Below are 20,114 nucleotides of genomic sequence, written 5' to 3'. Positions count from 1 at the left end.
TCGGGAAATGACATGTTTTTATTGATATCTCACGATCCGCGCGCAGTCGCCACGTCAATATTGACCGCTGGCATAAAAAAATGTGTTTTAAAAATGTTACCAAGTGGGAGTGCCTCTTTAAGTAAAAACAAGTAGTAACCTCCATGGTTTCATTTTTTCGGTCACGCGTACTTTAGTCCATGGAGGTCATAATATCTCTTCTACCTCCACGGTTGGTGCCAGGAGTGGGCTAACATACCTCTACGCTGTATGACTAACAATGTGGTATATCTTGGTCATTACATGGTCACTGTGTTTTGGATGTCGTTACGAATGGCTTTGCTGGGTCTGCTACGTTGTCCCTGTTTGGTGGACGTTACTGTTGCATTTGTAGGGAAACTCGTGATACAAACAAATTTGTCTTGCTTTATTCGGGATCGTAACCGTCTTTCAAAGAGTAATATTGATTCACTGTCCACGTGTTGAGGTGTTCAACCTGATGTACAAGCCATTCCCCAGATTTCCAATCGATATAGGTGTGTGCGTAACAAGAAGTAAACATGAATTTTAATAGATGTGGTGAGTATGGCCGATTTTGGGCAAATCAGCCATACTCACCACGTCTAAAGTTTTGTAGGGAAAAGTTGTAATGTTGTAATTTCCTGCAAAATTCATTGCTTGTGCAAACTAAAATCACACTACCAATTTTACTAAATTGACGAGGTATCGCGTATATTAATTTTGGTCATTTTAATATGATTGAATCGAAAAATCTGGTATATATCAGTGTACTTTACAATGACATTAGACACATGCCTGAACATCTTGACTAAGAGCCCGATGTATTCAATAGGGCTGAAATCTTAAGGCATGTCTTTAAATCTAAATAAGTTTTGAACAGAATTTGTATAAGTATTCAACCTATGACTCTTAAACATTCTCCTGATCGTATGGCTCAGCATGCTAATTGACTTCTCGTTCCCACTAAAGTTGCACATTAAAACCACGAGTATATGAATCCTATGCCATATAACCATCTGTAACACATATCCTGCAATATCCGTAGTGAACTGGAGCTTAAATTGTTACGTATACGAAGTAGGTAATTGTTGGTTTTCATACATAATCATACATCTGTGAGTCATTTACGAAAAATTGTCGTGTGTGTGTGCACGTACTATAGACTTTAGTTGAGACTCATTTAAATGCCGATGTGACCATTCCCTACGACATAGTTCAACAAAATTATTTTTATTCTTTCGATGAGAACGAGTAGGCATATTTGTTATTTTCAAAAATGTAACTTCTTGATTTAAAAAACGAGCTTAACATATCTGTAACTGCTTTACGATCAGTTATCATCGGATTTATGTAAACGGGTATGCACTTGGATGGCCATGACGCAAATCCTCCATCAAGTATGTCAATAATATTGTGCCAGCTCTTATCAACGTCATGTATTTCTATCTCTTATAGAACATCATTTTATAAGGATGAGGTCTAATGTGTTTGTAAACTTTCTCAGAGACCAAATAAACGGCATTGTATATTTCAAGAGCCAGAAGTATGTTTACTCTATGCAGATGTTATGTAGTCCGAACTTTGGGAATGGACACTAGCTTGCAATAATAAACAGAAATCTTCTGCTATTTTGAGCGTAGAGAGCCTCTCTCCACTAGAACTATTGACCGATGGTCAAATTAGCATATTTGCACTGTCATAAAGACGATAGACGAATGATTGAGATGCTTGCCTTATTGCTTTAGAAATGTCATACCGTGAAAGTCTCCTACACTATCTGCACAAACAATTGGCTTACTAATGCGATTACGAGGTATGTTGAAAAGAGAGTTACGTAGACAGCCGGAGATGTTCAGCTTTCGCCACTAGGAGCACTGCTCCAGCTCTTCGTGTTGACAAGAAGCAGAGCGGAGACTACATTACTAACAGCTTATTATATAAATTGAAATTGGCACTATCAATCATCAAGATGCAATGCAGCCTCCAAGAGGCATAAATACTCATAGAATATGCATTGAAGGAAATCGCGACTTTCCACAAGTTCCCCGACACGACTCTCAAAAACAACTAGTCTAGTTCCCTACCCGTTTCTACCACTCGCTACGCTAACGAGAATAGGGTCGGGTATCAGCCCATTAGAAGGGGTGTGGCGAAACCAAATGAAAGACATTCATGGTCATGCTTTTGTTATGGGCCAAATTATCTTGAGTATCTTACGGCGTACTTGCAAGGAGACTATATTTGAATTCTACGAACCTTTTGGCAAGAAGCGCTCATTTTGCATTCTTTCCCTTGTATTACATACGTGTGCATGAAGAGAGCGCATTGTCCGAACTGTACAGAAGACAGGAACGATATCATTGTCATTCACTAGAAAATGGTATTATTAAAAAACGCTGGACGTAAGAGAGTAAATTTAGGAAATTTCTACATTTGATGTTCTGTCGTGTACCTTCAGGTGCTGCTGCATTTTAATTGATACAGTCTCACCATGCTTAATATTTCGTGTATGCATAGGGATATACGGCAAGAGGAAAACCTTAGAAATTAACGTCGGTCTTGTGGTCCCACTGAACCAAGAGGTTTTCCATTATATGTTCCTTGTTACCAATCAAAATATATACTGGGTTATTTCGTAACCCTCTATTCTAACAACCAATATGTTTTAAAGTCAATGTCTGCTTTCTCAGAAAAAATACTATATTATTCTTATTAGCGATGAATACCGACTAACGTATTAAACCTTTTACCCAACCTACTCAAAGATCGTCAACTATATTATATTATAGCTTTGTCAATACCAGTGAATTTTGTGACGTCATATCCATACATTATTACTGATAATGTATTCCATTATTCAGCGTTGCGGCCCCACAGCGAGCAAGTTTTTTTGAAAACGAAAACAGGACTGCGCATTTAAAAGGAGGGAAAGTGTCTGATAAACCATGCAATACACAAAACTATAAATCTTGATAATGGTGCACAATATTGATAATAATGTCGTACTGTACGATTTATCACATTTTTTTGAGTCCTCACTCATGCACTTGTCGTCTAGCTGGCGCTCAGCATGCACGTCCCGTCCGATACGCTGGTTGTACTACTACGTTTGTTTACAACATGGTACGCTTCGTTGCCGTATAGGTGAAACAGAACTCAATACGTTTGCAAACTCCTAGACAATACTGGGTTTGACACATGGCATATTATGTACGTCAGTGGCCATGTAACGATGCAAGCGTGAAAGGCTACTCGAACCAGCCGTAAACGGGCCAACAACGGCAGCTGGCTGTCATCAACCTTGACCGGAAGTGTCTACGGAAATTACTACGGAGCCATTCAAAGTCTCGGTCCAAGGTCAGCTACTGCCAACAATCATGACGACCGTGGACTCTCCGTTGATCTAACATCTCGGCCACCTAATTCTGATGCACTGACTGTAATCGGAGACAACTTTCATTCATCGTTTTTTTCTCCTTGTCTGTGGTTTCACCTTGCCTTGTTCTCGACATCGCGACGGAAACCCTCCAGTATGTTTGTTAGTCTGGTTCCCTGACCCATTTCCCCGGTAGAGGGCGTGGGAAATATAGGGTAAGGTACCGGCTAATGTAAACATGGACGCTATTGGGTTAAAATAAAACAAGCTGTGATTGGATAAAAGTAACACTTGTAACTTTTTTCTCATGTTTCTTGGGTTTCGCACGTTCAGGCTCACTTGACACCAACTTCTTGTTTGTACCACAAAGCCGTGGAAGTAGAAAGAAAGACTTTTTACCTCCATGATTTAGCCACTGTGATTTAGCACACCTCTTGATACTTTTAGAACGTCGACATGATGCCTGGCATTTTTCACGAAATTCGGACACCATTCTATCCATCGAAATCAATCGTCGTTCACAGTTCCAACAAAGTTTGCTTTCAATTAGCTGTGATATCGCAGCAGTACTTGTGGCGTGTATCGAACGTGCTCAGGTCATTGGGGTCACGCCACAGTCGGCGATGACCTCAATGACCCTAGCGCGTTCGCATAAGTACTACTGCGATATCACAGCCAGCCTTCAATCACCTCTATTTCCCCGTACTTCTGGATTAATCCTTTCAGTTTATGTTTCCCGTCTCGTGTGCCAATGTTTTTGGTTCGGATACCAGTGTTCGAACATAATTCTGATCCAGTCGAATTTTGATCGGCGTTTTCATGGTAGCAGCCATATTTGTTGTAGCATGTTCTGTCAGGTGACTAACCTCCGCTATCTTGAACAAAATTCTGTTCAAGATGGCTACCCGGTACCTGACCCTATATTTCCCCACGCCCTCTACCGGGGAAATGGGTCAGGGAACCAGACTAGATGTTTGTCAACTGTACCTTTCAAGCACCCGTTTACGTCAAGTTTTCTCGTTCGCCGAAATAAATAGCTCTTCACAAGAAGCCATCGAAAATTAAATTTATAGACACAATTATTTTTGAAATATAAACATTTGAATAACATTGTGAACTCTGTTGATATCGTTTGCAATTAATGATGTTCTACTAGCGAAATAATTATGACCGTATTGATCAGCTGATACCATGCAGCTCGCTGATCATGCTGATGTTGATGCAACATGAACATTACGTTTTCTTCATCTCTTGCATTTCACCGTGTCGGCTTTTTGAATGGCATGATATTTAAAGGTGATGTTTCAAGTTCGATATAGACGGTAGGGATGCAGTTCCTTTTCATTTTCTTTGGAAATACATCGTTTTTCAATTCAAAATTGAACCGCGAAAGTGCTGGTCATTTTTGTGCTGAACGTGCGTGTTCAGTGCAGTGCAGTGTGGAGTGCATGTAATGTGCACAGAGTCAGGGCCGATCATGCTGGACGACTCTCTCAGTTTAAATTTCCTTTTTTATTTTTTTTCTACTACAAATTCACTGGCATTGCCAAAACTATAAAATAATAGCAATAATGCACCCTCCCGGCCCATAATGGACTCCAGCAAACTTTGCACTCCATAATGTACTCGGCTGCGCCTCGTACATTAGAGAGGTTAAGATTTCATCCGCAGCGAGAACGTAACGTAGAGTGGCGACGCGCTCCGTACGCGTAACGTTCTGCACAGATTCGGATTAAGACTTGACCGGCCCCATCGCTTTGCTTTCCACGGCAGCGGTAACTGGCTAGCCGAGCAAGGTTAACATGTCTGTGTTCACCTTACGATTATGGCGCGTAATCAAGGCCAATATTCGAACTCCCAATTTTCAACTATACAACTCAACATTCAACATTCAAACTCCACATTTTCAACTATACAACTCAACATTCAACATTCAAACTCCACATTTTCAACTATACAACTCAACATTCAACATTCAAACTCCACATTTTCAACTATACAACTCAACATTCAACATTCAAACTCCACATTTTCAACTATACAACTCAACATTCAACATTCAAACTCCACATTTTCAACTATACAAAACTCAACATTCAACATTCAAACTCCACATTTTCAACTATACAACTCAACATTCAACATTCAAACTCCACATTTTCAACTATACAACTCAACATTTTCAACTTTCGAACTCCACATTTTCAACTTTCGAACTCCGGGATTCGTATTCTCCCTAGGCATCCCTAACTTGCTTCATTGTAGTTACCCACGTTTTTCCTTCTGGGCTATACTACGTCAGAACGCGTCATAGATACGTCACATGACGTTTCGGAGTTTTAGAGTTATTCCTATGTGATGTTCTAGAGGGTCCAAATAACAACTCGCTTGTTAATTTCCACACTGTTACAGCCAAAACACAACTCAGACACTAAACACGCCAAAGCACATACAAGACGAGATGGCTGATGTGTGAACCACTTTCCCTTTATTACACTGTGACTACTATGTTCAACATCATGTATTTCACGTTGAGCGGCTTGCACTAGCTGGACAATACGCTCACTACACATTCCAATGCCACTTAACTGTGACAAAAGTCTAACAAGACTCTCACACCTACGTGACACATCTCCCCGTCTGTCGGGCTGGTCAAGGTCAAATAGCAGCCAAGACAATCTACCACTGACGTGGTCACGAACGAACTCGGTGTCGTCCATGTTCAAAATTAACTGGAGGTCACCATGTGTTTGGGACTCCCTAACAAAGTGATAAGTAGTTTCATGTAAAATGACACCAACGATTTTTTAAAGTCGTATTTGACTATATGTATGCTCATTTTGGCTTGTGTTCGCTGGTTAATGGTCTAGGGGGACCTATGACTTCGATAGTTGAAAATGGGGAATACGAATCCAAAATGTTGAGTTCCATTGGTGAAAATGTGGAGTTCGAAAGTTGAAAGTTGGGAGTTCGAAAGTTGAAAATTGGGAGTTCGAAAGTTGAAAATGTGGAGTTGTATAGTTGAAAATGTGGAGTTCGAAAGTTGAAAATGTGGAGTTGTATAGTTGAAAATGTGGAGTTCGAATGTTGAATGTTGAGTTGTATAGTTGAAAATGTGGAGTTTGAATGTTGAATGTTGAGTTGTATAGTTGAAAATGTGGAGTTCGAATGTTGAATGTTGAGTTGTATAGTTGAAAATGTGGAGTTTGAATGTTGAATGTTGAGTTGTATAGTTGAAAATTGGGAGTTCGAATATTGGCCTTGATTACGCGCAATATTACGATCTACGTAACAGTCTATCACTAATGCGACAGTCTACTGAAGTTTATACATTCAATTCGCTCTGTTTTGATTTTATAGACTTGAAGATGCGTGCCGACTCACACACCCGACTCACACAGTCGCATTGTCTAAAGGATTTTGCTCTGATATCAGGTTAATAGAACACAGAGATAAAAACCTGAAATCCATACTGATTTTTTTACTTCGTGTTAGAAAACCCGGAGGTAAAACAAATGACAATATTAATTTCGGTCCGACTGAATGTTATCGGCAGTGCAGTGTAACGAGGTCTGCCACGCGGTGCGGTTGTCTGCACTGCAGGAGGTACTTTTTCCTTTTGTTACCTAAATATTTCAAAATCAGACGGCGATCGATAAAACCAAGAGCAACAATACAAAACGAAAGGAATGTCAGTTTTGAATATCAAGTCTATGGCGAAGCGAGCGTGAAAATCGCTCTCGGAAAAGGTGTACGAGAAAAGTGGCAGTTTCGAGTAGAAAACGACTGCCAAACGACAAGAGAACGTGTGACATCATCAGAACATGATGAGAACGCGCAGAAAGTGATGACGAATCCGTTTCCGTATGAAATCTAAACCTTTCTATTAGGTCGTGCAAAGTTTGCTTTCGACCATTATGGGCCAGGAGGGGGTGCATTATTGCTTATTATAAGTAATATCCGATGCAACATTTTTAAATGGTATATACAATCAATTCATGCGACTTTCATAATGTTCACTTAATTTATTCTGGATATCAAGAACTGTTGGCTTATTCAATCTAGTATGAGTAGATGAGAAGTGAAATCAGGTTCACGTTATAATTTTCTTCAGAAAGCTGTAGAAATGGAGCAAATTGAGTCTGAATTTTTGATCAGTGAAGATTTTGACAAAATGGCGGCCCGTCACCTGTCCATATTTTCGTGAGTGTACAGCCAGCAGTAGAAATGTGGTAGGGAACTAGACAAGACAATTCGAACGAAGGGATGACTTCTTTGTGTAGAATGATATCGATATGGTTTTAGGGAGCCTTTAGTAATTATCGGGGCATCTACATCTAATTCAAGAAGCGAGGTGGGAAGTTGTATGCAAATGAGAACAAGTGTAGCGAAGTGTAGCGAAGCTAAATTAACGCTAAAATTGAAAGTTTAATGCTTCAGAGGTGTTCGTTTATATTCTGTAAAGCATTCTGTAACATTTGTACATTCAGTTTCTTTGATTTATCGTCAAAATAAAGCCAAGAAAAGCGTACTTGATTGCTCGCCATGGAAGGATATGCCTGTGTAAAGTGGACGTGTTCGTAGCAAATGTTTTGCTATCACAGTTGATGAAGAAATAATGTATTAGGAATGTCGACCTTAGGTGAATTAAGGCTATGGACAACTTTTCAACTCTGGTCGTGTTGGGGTTACCTGAGAATTTAGCGAGATAATGGTACTATTTTATTTAGTTCGGAAGAACACACTAGAGCAAACGCACGGTCAACGCGGTGTCATATCACCTTCCCTCATTCGTATCGTACGCTCGCTCGTCAACAGCTGATAAGCAGGCACTTGCCCGGAACATCGAAGATTGGAACAGTGGAAGAGCACAGTCAATCCAACCACGTAAGTACCTGTATACTAGAGTCTCAATTATTGTACTTAGATTCATATATCTTACATATGTACCTCTGCAGTGAGATGGCAGTGATTTATATGTTTAGTTTGTCTCATCATGGAGGTACAAAATAGACTTGCAACGGCTGCATTGTCTCGTATATATATCGGGGGCTTGGCCGGGTAGTGCAGTAATAAAGTATTTGTATGTATGCATGCCGAATGTAGACTATCCTATTAATTTCCGTCCCAAAATTGGTATTTTCATCGATTTTGCATGACTCCTGTTGTTACAAATACATGTCCAGATTATTTCGGTGGATCTTCGTGTGAATACTATTTTTCCAAATGAAGAGTATACTTTGTCTTCATGAATAAATATTCAATTACTTTATTTTCAGTAAATCTCCCCGTTACCTAAATTTCTCATAGTTAGATCATTGCTAACAAGTACCCTTCCTATGATATAGTCGATCCCTGAGTTGCTGCTTTTCCAAAGGTTGTTTTCCTACATATATTCGAGGATAGGCAGTGCGGTAAGACTGAAAAGTCTTACGATTACACAAGTTCCGAACAGTGTGATATTCCGCTATTCTATCTCAACATTGTGACGTCATGCTGATGATCTTTCCGGCCTTCTCACTTTCTCAGTTTACAAACGCCGAATCTTCATTTGCAGAAGTTGCAAATTAATCCACTTTAATGAGTCCTGCATTCGCGGCTTGGATTGGTCCGTTTCAAGTATTCAATCCCAAAATCCAGACCTCAACTATCAAAGCCCTACCATGTCAAAGGTGACAATTCTTGAGTTATTTGACACAAAATCTCTCTCAGACTCATTGTTGGCTACGACGCTTTCTATTATGAGCCCCCAACGACAGGTACGTAGAAAAAAGTTTCTTGCGAACTCTATGCTTTCAGCAGTTGACTGGGGTTGAGGATGTGCCATAAAAAGACTTCAGGTTTGCAGCCAGCAAAAGGTTATGAGAAAATCACATGGGACTGTATGCTGAGCAAGAGCTGTTAGTATACTTGCTGGATGCATGCTGTGCATGCATATCGGAAGCTATTTTTTATTTTCAGCTCTGAAAAACGTTACTTTGCAAATCTTTTGATTTTGATGGTAACAGATTGGAACCAATTGGGGAGAATTGGATCTGTTTATTGTTTAAATTTATCAAAAGCATTTAGTGCACTGTGGCTGAAAGTTACAATATTACAAATTACGATAAAACAAGTATTTTGCAAAAATGAATAGCAGATGAGCTTACATTTGAAGATTAAACCAATATTACTGCACTATCCAATAATCCCAAATTAAGGTTCCAAGACAAGAAAGTGACCTATTTAAGCTAACAATTCTCTAGTGAATAATAAGCTCAAAACCCCCGTAAATTATATATTTTCGAAAAGCCTAGATATAGGGGAACACTTTGGTTGACATAGTGTCACCATTGTTTGCATAACTCTCACGTGACAGGTAATTTGCATAACCTTTCAAAAAATCGGTTTTCGCTATGTTTTGTTTCAATGCTTGGAAATATAACACTGAAATTTTTGTGAGTGCAAGCTGTCATAGGGATCTTCCAAAATATGTCTCAGAATTTTTTTAAACCTTCTAAAGCAATTTTTATGCCCGAAAACTTCCAGAGCGGTTGATTTAATACCAATCGATTTCTTTAAATTGTGCTCCATAAAAAACTAAGCAAGATATAAAAAATCTGAGACACACTTTTGAAGAGCGTCGTGACAGCTTGCATTCCAGCAAGTTTGAGTGACATATTTGCAAGAATTGAGACAATACATAGGGAAACCTAATTTTTTAAAGGTATGCAAATTACCTGTCACGTGATAGTTATATAAACAATGGTAACACTGTTGTTACCAAAATTTTCCCTCATATCTAGGCTTTCGGAAAATATATAATTTACGGGGGTTCTGAGCTTCGTAATCACTAGAGAATTGTTAAATTAAAAAAGTCGATTTCTTGTCTTGGAACCTTAATCTCAGTCGTGTTAATTGATAAAGAGTGGAGCAATATCAGAGTACATTGACAAAGATTGAATTTAAGTACAGTTACACAGAATATTTTCAGAAAAGAGTTGTTAATGTGATCATTCAGAAGAGCCATAAACGATCATCATCTTGTAACTTAAGAAATTCATTGCGTCTGATATCATCGTATGGTACTTATCTGACATAAGATTTTGCGCAGAGTGAATCGTATTGTCATGTGCTACAATTGTAGAATCCAGCATGACTTTAAGGAATGCTCTAGTCTTTTTCAAAATCGTAGGAATCACAAACAGCATACATACAGGGTCAAATGACTTAGTCTTATTATTTAATCATTGAAGCAAATACATCGCTGACGATTCCATCGCCGTCCGTAATATATCTCTAAATGTTGTAAATGCTAAGGACCTAAAGTCGATTTCTTGTACGGACTATTGCGACCGTAGCTTGGTGATGATTTGGTGATTAGCACTCGTCAGAAGGAGTTTCGTAATCGAAAATTTTTGACTCCAAGGTTTCACTTTGACATCTTGAAGCAATATGTTAATGTCTACAATGAATGTTTATTTATTTATTTCGAACTCCAACACAGATATGATACAGTTAAGGTTCCAAGACAAGAAATTGACCATTTTAAACCAACAATTCTCTAGTGTTTAATTAGCTCAGAACCCCCGTAAATTGTATATTTTCGGAAAGCCTACATATAGGGGAACAGTTTGGTTACCATAGTGTCACCATTGTTTACATAACTATCACGTGACAGGTAATTTGCATAACCTTTCAAAAATCGGTTTCCCTATGTTTTGTTACAATGCTTTGAGATATGTGGCTGAAATTTGTGTGAGTGCAAGCTTTCTGAAGGGTCTTCAAAAGTGTGTCTCAGAATTTTTTTAAACCTTCTACAACAGTTTTTATGCCAGAAAAACTTCCAGAGCAGTGAATTTAAGCATAGTTGATTTCTTTAAAATTGTGCTCCAAAAAAACTAAGCAAGATATAAAAAATCTGAGACACACTTTGGAAGAGCGTTGTGACAGCTTGCATTCCAGCAAGTTTGAGTCAGATATTTTGAAGTATTGAGACAAAACATAGGGAAAACCGTTTTTTGAAAGGTTATGCAAATTACCGTGTCACGTGATAGTTATGTAAACAATGGAGACACTGTGGTTACCAAAATGTTCCCGTATATCTAGGCTTTCAGAAAATGTATACTTTACAGGGGTTCTGAGCTTATTAACCGTTAGAGAATTGTTAGATTAAAAGAGGTCAAATTTCTTGTCTTGGAACCTTAAAAACCATATACATCCGCACGTACAGGATGATTTTAGTAAAAAAACAAATAACATGATGTTACAGGACAAGAAGCTAGTTAAAACAAATGACATGCACAACGAGGACAAAGTAAAAAATCAAAAACAAACGCTTTTAGCTTTTGTTTTAAAACTCGAAGCAGAAATATCAAAATTTGCAGACATTGATAAAAACTATTATATAGATTTGGAATGCGATGAAAAGTGAATTGCTAGTAAATTTAAATCTACGACAAGGTTAATGAAATGTCCTTTTCTGTCTAGTTGATCGTCCAGGAATGTGTAAATTAAAAATTGGTTGGCAATCAAGAAGGGCATTATTGATTTGTGAAGAAAAACAAGGTCAAAATAAGTGCGCCTTTTCGACAGAATTGGCAAATTAAACATAACACACAGATCATCATATGAATAATCATCAAACCTTACTTTTACAAGATAACACAAATATATAACAAAGTTACGCTGTACAGCTTCTAATTTGAGTACACTTTGTCGATGCTGTTCAAAACAACTGATGCATACTCGAGTTTAGTTCTAATGAATGTTTCGTAAACCACGAGCAATGCAGCCACCGACAACCGTTGCTAAACTTTTTTAGCATGCCAAGTAGTCATCGAGCATCAGTGATAACGGAAACAACGTGAGTTGAAAACGTAACTTTGTGTCGAGTGTAACGCCTAGGTCCTGACTGTAACTATAAACAGTCTTCACGTTGTGAGCATCAATATTATAATCCCTCTCAATTAGCAATCTCTTCAATGAAAGACGAAGTACTACACATTTGGCATAAAAGATGCATTTTCCATGTCTCAGAGCATGTGGACAAGTAATTGATATCTTCTTGTAACATTGAATAGTCATTCACACTACGTATTATCTTAAACAACTTCAGATCGTCTGCAAAGCCTAAGGAGCTACATTTCAAATTACCAAATATATCATTTAACAAAGAATGAAACACAGTGGTCCCAGTTGTGACCCCTGCGGAACCCGGACTTAACTAAGACAGGGTCTGATCTACACCCTTTAACATTAACTACATGGGATCTATTAGTTAGGTAGCTACTAAACCAGTCAAGGAGGGCGTCTTGTATTCCATACTTACTAAGTTTGTAAACTAAATATTTATGAATGTGTACATTGCTGGTAAGGTCATGTGGTTCAAAACTTTATGTACCTACCCTAGTTATACAATATATCTATTTATCACATGAACTGGCCCGAATTCCCACCTGTGTGACGTAGAACAGGACGGATAAGAAATCCGAATTACCCCTGTTGTACAACGTCATCAACCGGAACTTTTTTCCTGCATGGTACCGTTCATACATGCGGGTCGCACTTGTATACGATGACGTCAAACAGAGAAAAATACCATGATATTATATATATATATATATATATATATATATATATATATATATATATATATATATATATATATATATTTAAAAACTATCTACTGTTGACTGACCAATCAGAGTGCTCAATTCAGGGTGTTTTATTTACGCGTAAAGCCTTGGTCACCAAATTCCAGAAACGAATGACAGCGCCCTAGGGCATTTATATAATGTGCCCTCTAGGGCATTTATAGGATGTTCCATTACATTGGAAGGCTATTTCACAAATAAAAGTTTTAATTCATATCCTAAACATGTTACATTGACAAAGGGGACGTATGACGTTAACACATTGAAAACGAGAATATATCAGTTAGGGGCGATAGTTTTTAAGTCGGATAAAACCCTCGTACTCGGGCTCTTCTGGTATATATAGGCCAACCCTACGATAAAATGTCTCGGCCTGCGGCCTCGACATTTTATCGTTGGGTTGGACTTTATATACCAGAAGAGCCCTCGTACTCGGGCTTTATCCTATACATATATATATCTCTGTATCTCTCTCTCTCTCTCTCTCTCTCTCTCTCTCTCTCTCTCTCTCTCTCTCTCTCTCTCTCTATATATATATATATATATAATTATATATATATAATTATATATATATAATTATATATAATAATATATATATATATAATTATATATATATATATATATATATATATATATATATATATATATATATATATATATATATATATATATATATATATATATATAATATATATATATAATCTCCCAGTATTTCTAACTCATGTGACGAGGATTTACCCAATATAGCCGCAGTATCCCTCCAAGCCGGTAGGCGAAGAGGGATACAGCTAGGTTTGGGAAACACGAGTCTTCGATGACGTCACATGTAGTGAGAAATACTGGGATAGTATATATTTATCACGTGCATCGACCCACTCTTTTTTCGAATAAAATTCACTTCTCTTGCGATGTAATTTGGAGCTTTATTATGTCAGCTAGGCGGATGAAGTTGTTCGGCTCCAGCTGATTCCGTTCTCATTCGGACGCACGTTCGTTTCGATGCGTCAGAGTAGTCTCTCGCTGTCGGATTTTCCGCGCAAAATTTGAATGTATATAGCCGTTATCACCGAGGACAAGGGAAAGGAGGATTATAGTATCTTCAGATGCATTATTTTGTTTAAAGGTAAAGTGATAATGTAAAAATGCATTGTCTTGTCTTGCTTTTCATAGCGGTGCTTATACGTTGTTTATACTGTCCGAACGAACACACTGTGCAATGCTGCAGTCGTCATTTTTAAAGCTATTAAATCCTAACGTCGGTCACAATATATCAATAAAACCACCCATTGAAGTGTAATACATCGTTCCCGTTGGTCATTAATGCAACCGCAATGCACCTAGGAAAATTGTATTGCTCGAAACTGGCCAGGCTGGAGGAGTACGATGCCGTATCAAGATAGTGTGTTCTCATATATTCTCAGCGCCTTGAGTGCTGTTTGAAATTTAGCGGAAAAAGTTTATAACCGTTCGCCTTAATTATAAAATGAAACTAAAATCAGAAAGGCAATCAATTACATTGGCCGGACTATAAATAAGATCTATGAAGAAACAAGAGACAAATTAACTACAACTGAATCACGCTATTTGAGAACAAAGATCCGCGAATGGGTTGACAAAATCACTGCGTTCCGTAAGAAACAAAGGAAAGATCGCCATTTCGTCAAAAGAAAATCAACCAGTAACAAAAAGAAGAACACCCAAACCAAAAAACAAAGAACATAATGACGCCACAGTCACAAATCTCTCGCAGAAAACCCTTACACCACACACAAATTTCAGTCCTATCAAGAGGCCTCTCATTTTGCCCAACCACACCACATCAACAAGATGGAACTACAAACCGATATCCAAGAATTCAAACGAAGGTGTCGCCTCCAATTTATGTTCAGAGACACCGAATCAGATGATACTGAGAATTATGACACCACGTAGGACCGTTCAAAAGGAAAAGTCTGGATATAACCCACCAAGAAGCAACCAGCCAGCTTTAGAAGCATTTCTAGAAAACATCGAAGATGACATCCTTGACACAAACAATTGGAGACGCACATATGACAACATTCCCAAAGACGAGAGAAGCGCCATCACAGAACTACAGAACGACAACGAAATTCACCATCAAGCCAGCAGATAAGGGGAGCGGCGTAGTGTTCATGGACACTAGCTGGTACATAAACAAATGCGAGGAACAATTGAATGACTCTTCATACTACACCCCTCTCAAATATGACCCTACCACTGAATATCTAAAAGAACTAGAGAAACTGGTAAGAAAATGGGAAACTAAAAAGTGGATAACACATGAAACTGCCATTCACCTTATTCCCAAAGAACCCACCCCAGGTTACTTTCTACGGCCTTCCCAAGATCCATAAACAAGACACGCCACTTAGACCAATTGTCCCACAATGCAATTCCCTAACTACACCTCTAGCAAATTTGTTGACCATCATCTCCAACCAATAGTTAAATCTCTCCCCTCCTATCTCAAGATACACACATCATCTGCAAGACCTTGATCAAATCAAGTTAACAAACGACTCCCTCATTGTCACTATGGATGTAGTTTCCCTATACACAAATATCCCACACGAATATGGTATCACATCTGTTAAACAAGCCCTAGATAATTACGCACATAATTCCACTCACCCTGATCTTATAATAGACATGTTAAAATTCATTCTCACCAGAAACTACTTTAAATTCAATGACAAATACTATCTCCAAACACATGGCACCGCAATGGGGAGTAAAGTTGCTCCATCATATGCCAACATCACCATGGGTAGACTTGAAGGTGACATTCTAACCAACTATAACCCTAAACCAGCCCACTGGAAACGTTTCATAGACGACATCCGTTTTATTTGGTCACACGGGCTGGAAAAGCTCATTGAATTTCACCAGTACAGTAACGCGGCCCATCCCACCCTGAAGTTTACAATAGAGCATAGCTCATCCCAATTACCATTTCTGGACACACTTATGATCTTGCAAGGTAACAAAATTGAAACCACTATATACACAAACCCACAGATAAACATATGTATCTTCTAACCACCTCTTGCCATCCACACCATATCTTTCGTTCAATCCCCTGGAGCCAGGCCTAAGATACAGGAGAATTTGTTCCACAGATCATCTTTATGATTCCGAAGTCATAAACCTGAAAAAACACCTCCTCAACAGAAATTACAAAGCCCCTCTAATCAACACCGCCATTAAAGAAGCCAAAAACATAAAACGCCCAGATCTCATTACATGTTCCAAACCTACAAAAACCGGCCCAATTCGCATACCATTCATCACCACTTACAACCCAGCACTACCAAAAATATCGAACATCATAAGAAAACATTGGCCCATCATTCAGTCAAACAAAATAACAAAAGAAGCCTTCCCAACTGTTCTTGTTGTAGCCTATCGCCAACCGCCTAATCTCAGAAAAACACTTGTGAGATCAAAATTGCACACCACAATTAACACCCCAACCCAGGAAAATGCCAGCCATGCACACAATGCAATCAATGCAAATTTATGTTAATTCAGGACCATGATGTCATCATCAACCACACCACTGGTAACTCATACAAAATAACTGGCCAATTATCATGCAGCACCCGGAATGTCATCTACACAATACAATGCTCTAAATGTCACCTTCTGTATGTTGGAGAAACAAAACGCGAACTCCGGAAAAGAATCTATGAACACCTGTACAGCATACGTTCAAATAAACCCACCCTAATCGCCCAACATTTCAATAGCCCGGATCACAGCATCAATCATTTCACTTTCATCGGTATTTGCAAAGTCTACTCGAAACAAGATAAAATAAGAAATCACTCGAACTGAAAATCATATCCAAACTTAATACCCTCTACCCTTATGGTATCAACAAAAAAGACTGGTGACCCCCTAACTCCATATCCATTTTCACCATTGTATTAGCTACTAGGGAGCCCTCTCATTCACACTCTGTTCCTTCTAGAGTCTGAGCCACACACTACCGGCTCTACGCTCCTACAATGTAAGTTTCACCACTGTAAATAGTGTATTCCCTTATCATTTCATCTTCTTTATTTTTTGCAACTATTATATTGCATATTGTATCCATTAATTTAGCAACCACTATACTGTATTCATTTTTACCACTTCTGTACGGCTTTCACAAATAGCTTTGTTATCGTTGTATTTACGTTTTGAATATGTTTTCTTTCATTTGTTTAGTGCCCTGAAGAAGGACCCCGTGTGGGTTCGAAACGTCGGCTTTAGAAATAAAAGGAGTCAATGTACAACCAGAGACTGAGAGTGACTTGTTTATTTAACAAACTCGATTATGACCTATTCAAGTCCAAGTCTCCAGACCCGCTGGTGTTGCTATACCCTGGTTGGACTGATACTGGTATTCAAAGCAAACTCATAAAATCATAAACAATCACAGTAAACAAAGCGCAACAAGAAACTTTTAACATTAGCCATGTAACGTTAATTCAATCTTTTCCTTGTGTCTTATGAAAACACTTCATTGTGGCCGCGGCTCCAATCGAGCTGTCGACGAAGTGCCACAAGCTTCTGAAATTAACCGCGTAACTACAGTAAACATTCTCACTTTAGTAAAACTGCCGCAGAAGTTCAACAACAATACACACTTTTCCGATGCTAAGAATTTAACCCGTCACCTGACAGGATGATGTGTTGATTTTGACATGTAATATTCTTAATAAATATTGGATTCTTGTTAGGTGATAAATTATGTGTCGTTTTTGAGCGATGACTCAGCTGTTTACGGTCAGTGACAAGCTATCACAGTGGTGTAGTAGCAAACGTAAGGATCAGACGATAGTTAACGCTCTCGTTTTCCCCAGTTGAAAAAAAACTTTCACAATCATTGCTATCAAGAGCTTTGACCTTTTGGCTATTTATTACCTTTACCGCATTTTTCAGTAAACTCCTTTGTGCCCACTCAATTTTCATCTACACGAGAATGCTCACTAACAGCTTCGGTACAAAAAAGGGGCCGACTGTATGCAGACATGCGATATAAGGAACATAGAAACGACACATGCAGATACAAAATGGTAAAGATGGAAAGGAGTAAATATACACACACCCACACGTACACACATACACAAATACATACATACATACACATACATACATACATACATACATACATACATACATACATACATACATACATACATACATACATACATACATACATACATACATACATACATACATACATATCCTTTACATTAGAATTTTTAATTTTGTATATCAAACATGTACTTATTAACATGCATTTTTCCTTCTCGCTAAGGAAGGCAAAGTAGTCGTCAACAACGATGCATTACATCACAAATCTGAAGTCTGACCAGATCCACTGAAAAACGATCCGTCAAGGTTCCTTGCAGATTCTGAATATACACCAGTCATAAACCTGCCAAACTGAAATCGGTGAGACGGGTGATCTGCTGCTTTCCCCATTTCTTGTCTTGTACGTCGATGCTGTTATTTATCTGTTGTTGTACATTTTGCAGTTAGCGCTCTCGGTTTAGCCTTGTGTTGTTCGCCACATGACATGCTTGCCCTACCGCCAGGGGTACACTCAAGCTGCACTCACAAACACTTCTTGGGGGAGCGGGAGATTCCAAAAAAGTTCTCAGATTCAAATGCTCCCCTAACAAAGTCACAGTGCGTTCAAGTGTTAAAGTCCCTCCCTTCTGACCTGCTATAAGTTTGAAGTCCCACTCTCAAAGGAACGCACAAAAGTGCTTCATCTAGTTAAATTTTGTGTAGTGTATTTATGTTGTACACCTGGCATATGATAAATGTCTTTTAGCTAGGACTTGTATTTTTCAATAGAGCTAAAAACAATTTATGTCTGCAGTATAATAAATTGCTTGGTGATGAATTCTCGGTCAGCACTGAAGAGAAGTGGGTTGCTAGTCGACATGTAACTGGGAACAACTCCACTAGTTTGACAACATTTCATCATTCAAGATTGACGCTGCCTTACGATCGTGTCCTGTTAAAATTAACCTCCAAGGTTATCGTCATCATGGCTCTTATAAGGCCAGGAACGTGTGATAACAGAATGGCAAGACGATGCTTTCAATGGCTTAAAAAATACAGTTATCAATGGAAGGCGTTGAGTGAATGAACTTTGTCCTCGATTTTTCTGCACGGTGAGCTTTTATTTTTGATTAATGGTTGAAATGTTATCTACTGATTTCGTGTTGATATGTAGGTTACCCTTTCAAGTGGTTCATTTGTTCAAACTGATTTATGAATACGCGTTGGCGCGATCCTTTTATAAGGTCATGTTTTCTACATGACTTTATCTTTGTCAAAGGACCGTGTTGACATACGCCGATACTGTATTTTTGTTGTCAGGGCGCATATCATCCGATTGACACGCGTGCTCTATAAGATGTGCAGACAAGATCGCAGGGCGAGTTGCGAATAACTAAATGACTGTTCAGGTCTTTATCTTTCATCAGTAAATTTTCAATACATACCACTGACCAGCACGCAGTGAAACTAATAGTATTCAGTCATCATAAGGTCAAATAAAGTGAACAGATAATTTGGTCATATTAGATTTGGCTTGTTTTAAAGCACAAAATTAGGCTGCAGTCACAGATACCTCTGGAGGGGAGGAATTGACGGGGGATTCGAAAATATCGAGGGTATGATATAGGGAGGCACTTTGAAAGCGTTGGGGACTTAAAGGGGATTCGAAACAAACTTGTCCCCGACTGACATACATATGCCCTGTTGGTTGTCAATTTATAACTGTAACGTTCTGCTAATTTCTCGATGGTTTTGTTACGTGTAACCACAAAAACTTATACACTGCCGTCCTCCCCTCTGGACCAGTCCCGTATTCGCTGCTGATGTTAGTCCGTACAGTTTTTTTACACTTCAACTTTCATACCTTGCTATTGCTGTTTAGAAAAACTCATGAACCATTAAAGCCTTATTGGGTCATTTCTCGATTTGTGATTGTAAATGATCAGAAGTCCGTCATTAAAATATATACACAAGTAAAATATGTAAATGTATTTCACACTTTTTATAAATTTTAGTCC

Source organism: Ptychodera flava, chromosome 1, assembly GCF_041260155.1.
Source record: "Ptychodera flava strain L36383 chromosome 1, AS_Pfla_20210202, whole genome shotgun sequence".
NCBI lineage: Eukaryota > Metazoa > Hemichordata > Enteropneusta > Ptychoderidae > Ptychodera > Ptychodera flava.
Note: the sequence above shows the minus strand (reverse complement) of the source record.